This window comes from Ambystoma mexicanum, chromosome 9 (assembly GCF_040938575.1).
Source record: "Ambystoma mexicanum isolate Mex_15411 chromosome 9, UKY_AmexF1_1, whole genome shotgun sequence".
Lineage (NCBI taxonomy): Eukaryota > Metazoa > Chordata > Amphibia > Caudata > Ambystomatidae > Ambystoma > Ambystoma mexicanum.
The window spans coordinates 782,321,644-782,336,180 of record NC_090931.1 but is presented as its reverse complement, the minus strand read 5'-3'; the positions used below and the strand labels follow the sequence as shown (position 1 = coordinate 782,336,180).

At 48.8% G+C, this 14,537-nt stretch overlaps 1 protein-coding gene across 9 annotated transcripts in view; it reads left to right on the top strand.

Moving 5' to 3' along the window:
- The window catches only part of HECW2 (HECT, C2 and WW domain containing E3 ubiquitin protein ligase 2), a 1,520,428-nt gene that overhangs the window by 909,582 nt on the left and 596,309 nt on the right, over positions 1-14,537 (top strand). The window contains exon 1 of one of the 9 annotated variants that reach the window (XM_069615719.1): positions 1,203-1,631. The exons of the other annotated variants lie outside the window; for them this stretch is intronic. The gene's annotated coding sequence lies outside the window, so the exon portion shown is untranslated. Of the gene's footprint in view, positions 1-1,202; positions 1,632-14,537 lie in introns of those variants that run through there. 9 annotated transcript variants of the gene reach the window in all.

Sequence of the window (14,537 nt, the reverse complement as noted above, 5' to 3'; positions counted from 1 at the left end):
GCAAGAGCCATGTCCTTGCACTGCATGTTTGCAACAGGCCAAAGGACTGCGATGGACATTGCCTCGGTACAAAAAGGAATTGAAAGACTGTACTTTTTGCAGATGGGCCCTTTTGGCTCTTCTGCTGATTGCACGTGCACGGGTGCATGGTTTCTGTAGTGCCTCCTTAAGGCATTCCCAACCAGGACACATTTCTTAGGAACTATTGGAAACGGTGGCTGTTCGTTTTAGGGGACGTCACAAGCTGTGGCAGCCCGAGCTCTGGTGCGTGAGCCCGGTGGTGGCACTTACATTGCTCTGTGGTGAGCATCCTCGTCCCCAAACCAGTGAGACAATGGCGCTTTTTTGAAGTGCAAACACGGAGGTCTGCTTCCTTGAAAACCTGACAAAAGGGTAGTTTTTTGCTGTGGCATACTGCAGGTTGGCATTAGCCAGGGCTGTGATGGCAAACGCCATAGCTGGGCTTCACAGGCCCCAGGTCATTCCCCAAGAAGGTGCTGATGGCCCCTTTGGAATGGCCCCCATTCCAAAGTCCCTCATTCTGTGCATTCTCCACAGTAAGTGCCTGCACCACATAAGCCTGGAACCGTGCAATGCATGCACACTTGCACATTTGATTCAGAAGATGCTTGTGTGAAACAATTCTGTGATGTGAAAACAAGCGGGGCAATACACAGAGATGTCTGCTTGTCTTGTGCAAGCAAAACATGTGCATGCATCAGGGTGCTGTAATTGTTTACACACTTTTTGATTGCGGGAATAAGGGGTGTTTCAAATACATTTTAATAACAAGGAAAGGGGGTGCTTTATGAAAATGGGGACGAGCATGGGTACAATTTTAAACTGAGAGTGCCCCCACGCCCCACTGTGCATATTTGAGCATCCCCAGGGCCCGGCTTGGTTAATGCAGCTGGCCCACTGGCAAGTCAGTTTTACACTGTTTTGCAACAGCTGTGTTGAGAATGCATACTTGCATCACTACATTACTAGGTGGGTTGCTGCTCCTGTACTCTAGCACTGGGGCATGTCTGTGCTGATTTGAAGGTAGACATGCCAGGGATGTTAACTTAATTGCCCGGGCCCCGCGTTTGGATCCGTCCACACACTAGAGATAGAAACAGGTCTCGGTGCTGTGGGAAGCATGGAGAAGAAGGAGTAGCCGGCAGTGAGTGAGTCACATGCTGTGAGGAGAGGAAGGCGTGTGAGCGGGCCCGTGCCCCGGACTCTCTCCCAGGGACCAGGGGAGGAAGGAAGCGGCGGGACTGAGGACGGGGCATCCTGTCCGGCTCAGCTGATCTCGCACTGGGGGCTCCGAGTCCAGACGCATCTCGCGCAATTCCTGTTGTCTGGGTCTGGATAAACCCCGGATTAAACGGGGACAGGCCTTTGTCGCGGCTTGTAAGGAGGACAGTGAACGTGCCCTCTTCTTCACGCGGGGCTTAGACGGGGAGAGGAGGCATGGGTCCCGGCTGGCAGGGTTGCTATTCCGCGGGACTTGCTTGGCACGGGGTCCCATCGCGTGAGGAGCTGTCTTGGGGCCCGGAATGATAGGAAACCATGGCATTGGGCTTCCCCAGTCTTCCCTCGCCAGCCCCTGCTCCGGGGGTGGAGAGACGCCCTGGCGCACTGAGGTAAGATAGCGCCGAGTACTGGACCGGTGAGTCGGGGTGCGGGTGGTCGGCGAGATAGCACCCGCACAGTGCTCGGGAACGCAGCAGAGCGAGTGGGTGCATGCGCCTGTATGTAGGGGGTATGTATACATGCACTGGAGACATTCGATCTGTTGTGGGTTTTATATGTCATGCGAAACATCGCCAGCGGCTGCCAATAAAGCCTCCGATGGACGGGGGGCTGACTGCCTGCACAGCGCGCGCAGAATTCCCTTTGGAAAGTAAGTTGGTCTCTAGGAAGACATTAAAAAGGCAGCGCTTGAGGACGCTGTCAAGATAATGGGCACAGAGGCGCAGAAGGGGGGTTGCAGTGTAAACAGAGGCGGATGCAGGATTGATGCTCTGCAAACATACAGTTTGCCACATGGGCACATGGCAACGTGCATTTTATGGTATGAATGTATGTGTGCGTGTGTCTAATCTGGAACCAAATGCCACCATGAGGTAGATTCTGAGTGGGCCACAGGGTACTGGCTATTATTGGCGTGGACAGTCCAATGCGTCATCCAGCGGTAAAGAGGGGTGGGTGTGTAGACAGGGGGAGATGCACAGTGACATGGAGTTGGGCAGGATGCGTGGTGCAGTGACAGGACAGAGAGAGTGGGGCATGGCGGTGTCTGCATGGATAGCGTGGCCGGAAAGCGTAGTGTGGAGGAGGGAGAGCCAGAGGAGTGTTGAGTAGGGCTGAACCCGAGCCGGGCCAGTGGGGTCGGGCTTGGCTTTTAGAGCCCAGCTCGAGCTGAGCTGACAAAAGAATGGCCTCTGACTGGTGTCATGCATCCCCCTCCCCCCGACCTCCACGCAGAGGCGTAGCCAGGATTGTCTAGCAAACAGGGGCTGATGCTAATGTAGTTGAGCCTAATGGACTGACAAACATATCTGTAAATTCCCACACAGCGCTGCTGAGTGGGCATTTAAAGATTTTGGGTGGGCCTTGCCCCTCAGGCCCTACCCTGCCTACGCCTCTGCCCCAGCCCACCACAACACATTCCACTAACTGGTGTCCTTGCTCCCAGAAAACACAAGCCCCCTTCTGGCCTCCTGGCGCCCCCTAAAACACAAGCCCAGATTTGCAATGTCCGGTGTGTCAAAACAAGAGCACGGCCTCAAATGTGCACATGTATTGACATCGCCATGAGTGACACTGAAGAAAATTACGTCACAAAGCGTGACATTAGTATTTGATGCTCGAAGACGTCATTAGCAAGTTACATCAAACAAAACACAATGAAAGAAAATGCATCATATGATCACCTGCTTGTACAGCTTGTTTCTCACACCCTGCAGATTTTTTGCACCCCATCTTTTTCTAACTACCCACCACACACACTCCTTAGGGAACACAATGGAGGCGATAGCCATCAGACACTCTTTGCCCACACGGCTGTCCCTGCAGCAGTCTAATGCTAGTCACCCCTAAATGCAAAACATCGACAAAGCGGGCGGAGCTATTCTGAGCATTAAAGGTCGTTTTTGAGCACTGGGAATAGATCATCACTGTGGCTGCAGCTTTGGAATCTGCTTTTGGATTCTAAATCCAAAGGAATTCATCCAGATTCCAATAGTGGTAATGTCTCAAGAATGAAACTGACATAAACTGAATCAAGTCATAAACCGAGTTGGCAAGGTAGCTCGGCGAGCTACGACACCATTGCATGATGCAGGTTCTTTCCCTGTACAGCACCAGCAAGATATTTATTGTCACCATATTCGTTTTTCTGGAAATAGGCGCACTGGCTCAACCCTAAATCGAGTTTGAGTCAGCTGTTTGACCCTGGGCTGGTCCAAGCCTCACCTGGCTTCCCCAGTTGCAGTGTAGAGCGGAACAAACATTATGCTGAGTCAACATAGCAATCGGCATGTGTTATGGGGTGCATAAAGTAATAGTGTGACCATCTGGAGAGCTAAAGGGTGAGCAAGTATTGTCCCCCTTGATATAAGCATAATTGACCTAAAACATTTGACTGAAAACATTTGATTGATTTTTTGTTTTGTTATATATATATATATATATATATATATATGGGGTGGGTAAGGGTATAGATTAGGTTGAGGTGAAGTGGGGGGGTTGCGGGTGCCCCCCGCATTTTATACTGGAAAAAAGGTCAAATAAATTCGATCAAATGAGATTAGGTCAAATGTTTTAGGTCAAATAGACCCAAACCGTCCCCCTTGACTTTCTCTCAACTGCAACACAAATACTGGTGTCCATTAAACATGCAGGTTTCAGATAAAAATGATTGTTCCTCTTCCTGTACAATGCCCAGATGCTGATGCTTAGTCTGCACGTAACATTCTAAAGTACAATCCATAGGAGTGGAAGCTCCCAGAAGCTCCAGTGAGCCTGGGTCCCGGGGCCGATCGCAGCCTAGGTCTTGCTGGGAAGGTTGAATCTTCCAGCCTACATTGGTCCCCTCTTACATTACGGGTCATGAGGTCAATCGGAGCCTAGGTCTTGCTGGGAAGGTTGAATCTGCCAGCCTACATTGGTCTCCTCTTACATTACGGGTCATGGGGCCGATTGGAGCCTAGGTCTTGCTGGGAAGGTTGAATCTGCAAGCCTACATTGGTCCCCTCTTACATTACGGATCATGGGGCCGATTGGAGCCTAGGTCTTGCTGGGAAGGTTGAATCTGACAGCCTACATTGGTCTCCTCTTACATTATGGGTCATGGGGCCGATTGGAGCCTAGGTCTTGCTGGGAAGGTTGAATCTGACAGCCTACATTGGTCTCCTCTTACATTACGGGTCATGGGGCCAATTGGAGCCTAGGTCTTGCTGGGAAGGTTGAATCTTCCAGCCTACATTGGTCTCCTCTTACATTACGGGTCATGGGGCAGATTGGAGCCTAGGTCTTGCTGGGAAGGTTGAATCTGCCAGCCTACATTGGTCCCCTCTTACATTACGGGTCATGGGGCCAATTGGAGCCTAGGTCTGGCTGGGAAGGTTGAAGCTGCCAGCCTACATTGGTCTCCTCTTACATTACGGGTCATGGGGCCTATCGCAGCCTAGGTCTTGCTGGGAAGGTTGAATCTGCCAGCCTACATTGGTCCCCTCTTACATTACGGGTCATGGGGCTTATCGGAGCCTAGGTCTCGCTGGGTCTTGCTGGGAAGGTTGAATCTTCCAGCCTACATTGGTCTCCTCTTACATTACGGGTCATGGGGCCGATTGGAGCCTAGGTCTTGCTGGGAAGGTTGAATCTGCCAGCCTACATTGGTCCCCTCTTACATTACGGGTCATGGGGCCAATTGGAGCCTAGGTCTGGCTGGGAAGGTTGAAGCTGCCAGCCTACATTGGTCTCCTCTTACATTACGGGTCATGGGGCCTATCGCAGCCTAGGTCTTGCTGGGAAGATTGAATCTGCCAGCCTACATTGGTCCCTTCTTAAATTACGGGTCATGGGGCTTATCGGAGCCTAGGTCTTGCTGGGAAGGTTCAATCTGCCAGCCTACATTGGTCCCCTCTTACATTACGGGTCATGAGGTCAATCAGAGCCTAGGTCTTCCTGGGAAGGTTGAATCTGCCAGCCTACATTGGTCCCCTCTTACATTACGGGTCATGGGGCCGATTGGAGCCTAGGTCTTGCTGGGAAGGTTGAATCTGACAGCCTACATTGGTCCCCTCTTACATTACGGGTCATGGGGCCGATTGGAGCCTAGGTCTTGCTGGGAAGGTTGAATCTGACAGCCTACATTGGTCTCCTCTTACATTATGGGTCATGGGGCAGATTGGAGCCCACGTCTTGCTGGGAAGGTTGAATCTGACAGCCTACATTGGTCCCCTCTTACATTACGGGTCATGGGGCCAATCGGAGCCCAGGTCTTGCTGGGAAGGTTGAATCTTCCAGCCTACATTGGTCTCCTCTTACATTACGGGTCATGGGGCCGATTGGAGCCTAGGTCTTGCTGGGAAGGTTGAATCTGCCAGCCTACATTGTTCCCCTCTTACATTACGGGTCATGGGGTCAATTGGAGCCTAGGTCTGGCTGGGAAGGTTGAAGCTGCCAGCCTACATTGGTCTCCTCTTACATTACGGGTCATGGGGCCTATCGCAGCCTAGGTCTTGCTGGGAAGGTTGAAGCTGCCAGCCTACATTGGTCCCCTCTTACATTACGGGTCATGGGGCCGATTGGAGCCTAGGTCTGGCTGGGAAGGTTGAAGCTGCCAGCCTACATTGGTCCCCTCTTACATTACGTGACATTGTTCAATTCCCAGCATTGATCCCGACAGCTGTGCTTAAAGATGTGGCTACCAGGGGAATACATTCAATGGATCATGCCTGCCTGAGCACTGGTCTCCTGAATCCCTGGCTCTTTTTAATTGCTCCCATTCACACCATTGAGGCAAGTGAGTTCTCCTTCGAATGCCCTCTTCTTTGGGAGGATCTCGCCTATCCAGTAAGAGAGTGTTATTGATAGTCTGTCCCAGGCAGCGGATCATCCGCGCAAGTGTGATTTCTTTCGTCTTCCTCACATCTTTTTGCATGATTGGAAATAAAGTGTCAAGAATAGAGGTCTTGTGACGTTTGAGATTTTATGCAGTTTTCCAGCGATTGAGAGTGTTGAAAGGGTGTCACTGAAGGCATGCAATGCCCTGGGGATCAATTGCACACATTAATGTAGTGAAGAGAATGCTTAAATTAAGAGTTAATACTTAGTCCATAAGACATTGTGAAAATATTACTAAGAGAGCATTTATTCAGGAGTTACTTTTCTTGACTGACAATATATGTTGGGCTACTGGTAATATACATGTCACTAAGCCTGGGCCAATGTATATGTCTAAACACTGAAACACCTGAAATTTAGGGTATTTCAGTGTTTTGCAGATCTTCTAACTTTTACCAAGTTCGGGAGGCGATTGACTTTTTAAGAAAAAAGATGAAAAGGCTGTTGGGTTGCGAGGCCTGCCCATTCCCCCACCCCTAGGGCAATACAACACATTTTACGTACAAAAATAACCCTTCTCCCATTCGCTAGGGCCTAGGCTTACTTTCCCAACAACATACATCAGCATTTAATAGCCGGGAATATTGGACGGGTACATGTGAAGGAGGACTGTCTCCAGATTCTTCGGTGTTCACCCCACAGCAGTGCCAGCAGTTTAGGGCTCATGTATGTTGGTTGCTTGGAAGTGATCCTGGCTGGGCAACAGAGGGTGTGTTTTTTTATGGTTAAAATTCAATGCATTTCCCTTTGTGTGGAGAGTCGCCCCTTCCCCCCCACTCCCCACCCGCTGGGCTTCCAAATAATTATTGGGGGCTCCCAAATAATTCCGAAGCCCCAGGCATCTGCACACATCTGCAGCTCACCTGCATTTCGAGGACCAGACCTGCAAATATTTGCAAATGTCTTTTCAGGAGGTTCGCTCAGGCCTGAATGGCTCCCCACAAAGAGTGTTTGCAGCGGAACAACCTCAAAATGAACAGGGCACACCCAGAGGGGTCCATGCCAAATCCATGCATTCATGTTCTCTTTTTCTTTTCTCCGGCCACTTCTTTTGATGATGATCTTAATGATGTGTTATTCATATAGCGCTTTCGCCAAAGCTTGTTACGTAGAACATATATACATACAATATCACCCCACCGAAGTTGCCACTCGGATACTCTGCCACCTTTACTAGCAGTGACAGGCACAGATGGTTCCTCTCTGCAAATTTGGATAGGACCCCGAAAGGAAGGCCATGTCTAAAGGAACGCTCCAGCCCCTTCTTCTGGCTCAGACAACTATGCAGTGCTTTCCTAGAGGCTTTTTAGTGTACAGTCTTCTGTATGGACTATGGTGAGGCCTTGTGAACTGACCTCCCTTCAAAAACACCAAATTCCGACCAGGCACCATTGGTGACTGACTCTGACCCCATATGAGATCTCTCCACAGGGTGTCTGTCTCGCCGGAACTACAGACAAAGTACTTTGCATAACATATGAACCCCTCTCTCGTGCCGCTCTCCACCCTTCGTGCTGTGCGTGGCACTAAGCCCTCAGCCCATCTGATCACTCCACTTTCTGTTCAAACCCAACTTCAACTTCATTGGCTGCTAGCACAAGTATTACGTGGTCCAATCCACAGACCGTGCCCTTAATTCCGGACCTCAGACAAACCCCTAAAAAGCTCAACCTTCCCTAAACCGCAGACCGCTTTTATTGTTATGTTGCAGAATGTTTGCCACACTTGGGGCCTAAATCACAGAAGTGTTTTATAATGGCAACGCCCCATTGGGAAAACTCTGTGAATAAAAGGAAAGGCTTAGAGCCGATTACATTGGTGGTCTGTGCACCACAAGTTTCATAACATAACCTTGGTGTCTCAGTACCTCCAGACTCCAAAAAAAAAAAAAACACATACTGATCCTCCCACAAAGAGCACAAAATACGTTTCGTGGCGGTGAGCACAGCTGGCCTTCAAGCCGCCCAAGGAGCTTAATGGAGATAATACAGTGGGCTAGAAATAACAAATCTTCCTCGTGACCAGTCAGCCTCCCACGCCCCCCACATCCCTGCCTCAGTTCTGTGAGAGCGTCTGTGCTCCACGCTAAAGTGGATGTGTGTCCCCAGACCCTCAAGTGCACTGGCAATGTTGAGTGCACAGAGACAGCCCTGCCAGCGCGTCCTGTGATATTAACCTGCCAGGTCCAGGATGCGTACTTGACCTTAATTGAAAAAGTAATCCCGCGCCTGAACTCCCTCGCGAAGGAGACTGGTGTGTGGGCAGACCGCATCAAGTGGGGCACGTGTAAGTGGATTCTGGCCTAATCCCACGGAATTAATTCAGAATGCCCAATGAGCCGCCTACATACGAGGGGAAGGCTGGTCGCAAACCTTCAAGGATGTCGCGCACATATTGGAGTAAGGTGATTTCACATGTGTACGTGTGTATACAGGGCCAGCCTTAGGGGCAGCAGCGCCCTGGGCGAATTGGCGCCCCCCTCACCTCGACCACACCATCTCCTGGTCAACAGGGGCGGGGCCAGGATGTGACACTTTTTTTTTTAACCTCCTCGCTCAGGCGAGGAGGTAATGATATAAATAGGGTGCATCAGCACCCTATTGTTATTAGATGCGCGCCGCCACAGTGGGCGCATTTAACAACAATAAGGCGCCTGCCACACCTTCTGCCACTATGCCAGCTCTGGGGAGCCCTTGAAAGACTACCCCCCCCAGTGGCGTGGTGGGGGCTAATGACACCTTTTGTTATTAAAAGCGCCTGCGTCCCTCCCCCCAAGGCCGGCTCTGCATGTATACCCCAGCTTCCAATGTGCTGATACTGTTTATGTTGGACAGTATAAATAGCTCTTTCACAAAGGCTGTTAACCAATGCACTCAAATTTACATTTTTATGCGCAGTCACGACCTGCTTAGAACACAAGTGGCTTCAATTCTGCCACTCCTTGAGGCCTCAACCGAGCCCTCACTCGCCAATAGCCCGTCAGACCCTCTCCATAAAATTTCCCTCTTCCCACTGAACCCTGTCCAACCAGACACCCTCATAGATTCGGAAAAAAACAGTAGTGCATATGGATACATTTGAAAAGGCAATAATAATACATTAATCAAGCAGAGGGTGTCTGGTTAGACAGAGTTTGGTGGGAAGAGGGGAATTTTATGGAGAGGGTCTGACAGGCGATTGGCAAGTGAGGGATGGGTTGAGGCCTTAAGGAGTGGCAGAATTGAAGCTATCTGTCATTTACTGCGACCCCCATTATTGCGACCTGGAAAATGCAGATTTTTTTTTATTTCAACCCCTTTTACACCACATATATATGCGTGGGGACCCCTGCATCCCCCCTACTTGTATTATATACCATACCCGCCCCCCACATATATATGTGATGTAAATGGGGTAAAACAATAAAAAGAAAGTTGACATTTTCGGCAGTCACAGTTCTGGGGGTGCAGTAATGGTATCATTCAATGTTTGCCAGGTCCACACCCATGCTATGTAGGTAGCAGTGGCCCATGTCAAACAGGACACGGGCCACATCTTTGATGCTGGCCTTCAGATTCGGCAAGTTCAAGCTTTTGAAGAAATATCTGTAGCTGAGGTTTACCTATGACAGGATATTGATTTCTGTCAAGATAATTGGCCACAGAAGGCGGAGGACGTGTCCTTTGCTGGGCCATGTAATGGCTGTAAGAATAAATAAATATTGTATTTCTCTCCTGTAGATTCTTAACCTTATTGCTCTTTATGACGGCTGTAGGGATTCTACTGTTTAATGAAAATAAAACATGCATATGGAAATGTTGGCGCATCAATAGATTGCCTATTCATGTTAACACATTAGCAGGTGTGTTTCTACTATATGCATTGTAGGCAGGTTAACAAGAAATAGTAATTGGCATGACATCATTACAGGTTTCTGTATATGTGACTTGATGATTTAAAAAAAAACTTGCTGGCAGTAACTGTCATGTGGCCCTATTATTCAACGCGTTTCTAGTGTGTGTGTGTGTGGTGTGTGTGTGTGTGTGTGTGTGTGTGTGTGTGTGTGTGTGTAATTCAGTCAATAAAAAGCTTCATTACAAGGCTAAGGTGAATTTACATGGCTTATGGTGATGTTATTTGTGCATTTGAGGGCGCTCTTGACAACTAAAATATTCATGGCACCTGAACATGTGGGCAATGTGTCACATGAGGTTCCTTATTGGGCATATGAAGGCATTATTGTGGCATTCAAGCCTGACTTAGCATAAGATGGCAGAACCGCCACATCTAGGGGTTATACCTTTTCAGGTGGTCACTATACAAGGCATAAGCTGGCATTATTGAAGAATTAGATATTGCATTCACCATGACAGCCAATTCCTATTGGCTTTGCCCATGTGTGATCTCTTGACTTGTGTTGCCCCAGATATTAGAGACGCCATCTTCGTTAACACTTATTAGGATCCGGCTCAAGTGCTTCACTAATAATTGTACAGGGAACACAGGCATTATCGCTATTGCGCTTACTGCTGCCATAATCCCTGGCCTGTATCGCTACTTTCCTGTCTTCAGTGGCAACTCTTGCTTCCTTCTTCTGTTCGACTGTGCTGTTATGTCCCCTGTTGGCCAAACTTTCCACTCCTGGCCCCTCACTGGGCTGCCTTGTGCTTGTAAATGTTCTCGGCGCTCGACAAGGTTGAGTCGGTTTCAAGGCGCTTTAACAGCTTCTGCAACAGAGTTCAAGACGGGAGACAGCTGCGGGTATCAGGAGACAGACAGTTTGGTGAGCAAGGCTGGATGGAAATCTGCAGGCTGGCCTGCACGGTGGCTAGCGCTAGGAATTGGTGTCTCAGTGCTGGTTGGCGGTTCTAAAGCACTGGTCGTGGCGTCTTGGATGGCGTGAGCAACTGCGGCATAACAACAGTCACCAGTGCAGTAGGTTGCAGCTCGAGGGGCTCGACTGGCTCGACTGTCTCGAAAATGTCCTTTAAGTGGATGCTGGTTGATGCTTGTCTGTGCACCCCTCCTATCTTCTTCACTGGGCTTGTATCGTCCTTTAAGGCAGACGTCCCAAAGCTGAGGGGCGTGTTGCAGGCAACGGCCTTGTCCTTGGTTTGGTTCAGAGACTCTTTGGCACTTCCCACCTAGGAAGCTTGCTTGCAAAGCCGAGCAGGACATGCTGTGTGCTGACTGGTTACCGTTTCTGGAGCTGAAGGAAGGTCCTCTGGATTCAGTATCTTCCTCTGTTCTCTGGCAGATGTTTTGGGGAGGGATCTTTTATCCCTCTTGGAAATCCTGGCCTTCCTTCACTGGTGGAAGCTGTAAGGCAGACTGTACCTTCATCCAGGATCCAAATTAGTTCTTCTTGTTAATCCTTGCAAAGGCTACAGATGAACGCCCAAAAGAGGGACTCAGCCCTCTTCTAAAGCCAAATGGGCCACACTGATTGGTGCAGGCTAAGCCTACCTTAATTAACCAATTCTGGATACCCACCAACAATCTCCTGTATGCGTGAGGTCCTAACCAGAGTGCTAAAGGGGTAAAAATATGTAATACTACATCCCACCCATCTTCCTGTCTTTTGTGGGTCAAAGGGTCTCTCTAGTTAATGGAGCTCTCTGTGGTTCCTGTTTATAGCAGCAGGTTTCCCTTGAAGCTGCAGCAGGACCAGACTTTCTGCCTCCATCAAATCACATACTCCTACATTCTGAATGGGGTTTCCATGCAGGAAAGACTACTGTAATCCGCACATTCTCAGACAAGACATTTCACTCTCCATTGATGCTAAGGGCGGGAGCTGTATACTACTGTAATCCACACATTCCCAGACAAGACATTTCACGCTCCATTGATGCTAAGGGCGGGAGCTGTGTTCAGGTTGACACAGTGCATATCAAAGGTTGTTGGGGATTCCTGTCTTCACTGCTGCAGCTATGCCACATGTGGGCCTGTTTGAAGTGTATGCTAATTAAGTTAATTGCTGCCACCATTGTGCAGTGCTTACATAGTTAATAAGGCCAGCCATGGCAGGAGGAAGGTTTTGCCCTCCCACTTCTGAGATACAAGGTGTAATCCTAACTGTCAAATCATAACTAAATATGACAGGGGGACTGCACCTGTAGGCTTTGTCCACTCAGAGTCCACAGCTCTATGTGTATGTCATGCAGTGAGCATTGGAAAATTTGTGCAGATTAGCCCAACACATTTATTCCGGAGGCTGATCTGCCGTCATTACATTTCATATTACATTTCTCAAAATCCAGGCGAGCACACACACCCATCCTGTGGATGATCGAAATTCCTAAAGGCCGCTTCTCCCACTTTCCAACCAACTGGCCCCTTCCTTCCACATGTCTCTGTGGCCGTGCGTGTCATGTGGCCACATTCACATGCATTTGCTTTTTCCCTTTCAATGGGCCACCCACCAGTGCCAGGTTTCTGGCAGACATTGGCCATTAAGTGGGATTAAAGCTAGTGGTCAACTGGCCTGGGCCATGGACTTTGCTAATGCCATGTGACCCCCTCCCACGGGCCACCCATAGTTTGTGGTGGCCATGGCCTATGCATAATGTGCATGGGGCATCTCTGGGACAAAGCAAAGCAAACTGCTGGACAGATGTGTACCAAACCCCAATGGATTGTGAGTCAGACGAGACGCAAGGTCCTCGCAAAAGGTTTGCTGCACATTTGTCCAGTAGTCTGGGCTGTAGGTTGAGAGCAGCAATAGTTCTATGAGAACTTGCATGGGGAAAAAAAGCTTTGGTACCCTGCTATAATTTTGCTTCCCGTGGGCAGACCCCTCCTGAATCTTTCGAGAAGAACACAGAGCCAGGGTCTGTATTTTGTTGGGATAGGTTTGGGAAGATTTGTGAATCAGTGCTACAGTTATAAGCATCTCAAAAAGTGCTCTTCCCAAAGGGAATCCAATGTAACCATTGGAACAGGGTTGGAAGAGTGTAGGTGTGAGCACCAGGAAGGTGTGGCTCCCGCGCTGAGGCTTGCTTCTCTGTAGTTGATGCGTACTTGCAGCCGGTTGTAAAAACCCAAGGAGCCGTGCTCAGAGCCTCCAGTAGCTTCTTTTTCACTGCCCACAACATGACAATCTCAATTTAAGTTTTCTACATTATATGAATTGCATGTACAGCTCCTACTTCGTAAAAATCTCCAACCCCTCTACATAACTACGGGGTAGCTATAGCCGACTTGGGGATATATATATTTATTTTATGTAAAATAAAATCAGACCTATAAATGTCTTTATAGCAATTCAGTCCATGTCTACGAAACGTATGTGAGCAACTGGTTCCAAAATAAACCATTTGGAAATGGCCTTCTGGGTTTAAACCAGGCCCATCGGCCTTCAGTTTAAAAGCATGCGACAGCACAGGCCAATGACAGCAATGGCAGCTATTCCAAGCGGCGCCATGGCAGCTTCTATCAACTCTAGTGGGTCCATGTGGATGGTGATCTATTTATTGGTCTACTATATACATTAGTCACACCTTCCAGTACTGATTTTAAATTGTAATGTTCCTTGTCCCATGTATTAATTAATATGAATTCACTGATAAAAAGTGATAGTGATATTTTGAAAGTACATGATCAGCCCCTTTCACTGTCACTCACAGTATTGGGAAATCGGATTAATTCAACACTCTCGAGTCTTGCATTCTCGTGCCCCACCTTTCAAGTATGTGTGGCAATTATCACCTGCCATGGGGGTAAGATGCTCCCTGTCTCCGAGTCATGTTTTCTTATCACCAAAGGCCGCCAGAAGGGACAATAAATGTAATCAAAGGGGCAATAGAAAGGCAGATGTGTTCACCCAGCAAAATCAAATTGTAACACTTCTGCAGCCCAGAAACCAAGTTATCGAGTCAAGCCAGAAGGAGCCAGGACATGCATTCCAGTGGGAAAGTTTCCTTCAGCAGCTGGGATTTGCCAAACCTGAGTGCCAAAGAGCCAGTGGCGGATGTGTGCCCTGTTTTCTTGTGAGGCGGGCACCAGTGCCTGCACAGCATAAGTGCAAAGAGAGTGAGGATAGTGCCCAAGCACTGGAATGCATATCACTATGTCCATTGCTCCCATCTTTAAACTCCTACCCTTCACTTCTGGTTACTTTGCGACACCTTTAAGCCATTAATATTGAACATATCAGACCAATTCATACATAATTTTGATTCGATCGGTCTGTGTTCACTCCTGATTCCACTGACATTTAATTGTATAAAGAGCAGAACTAGTGTACATCAGTTTACCGAATGAGAACAAAAATAAGGCCTAGTACTGACAACACAAGAATCACCCAGAAGTAACAGCCATGCTTGCCCGGGTGAGCGCAGTCCTGTGCTGACATCACAAAAACACCTCAAACGATTTCACCCTGCAGGCTGAGTAGCAGGGGTTGCTATCCGGCTCATAAGCGCATGTCAGGAACC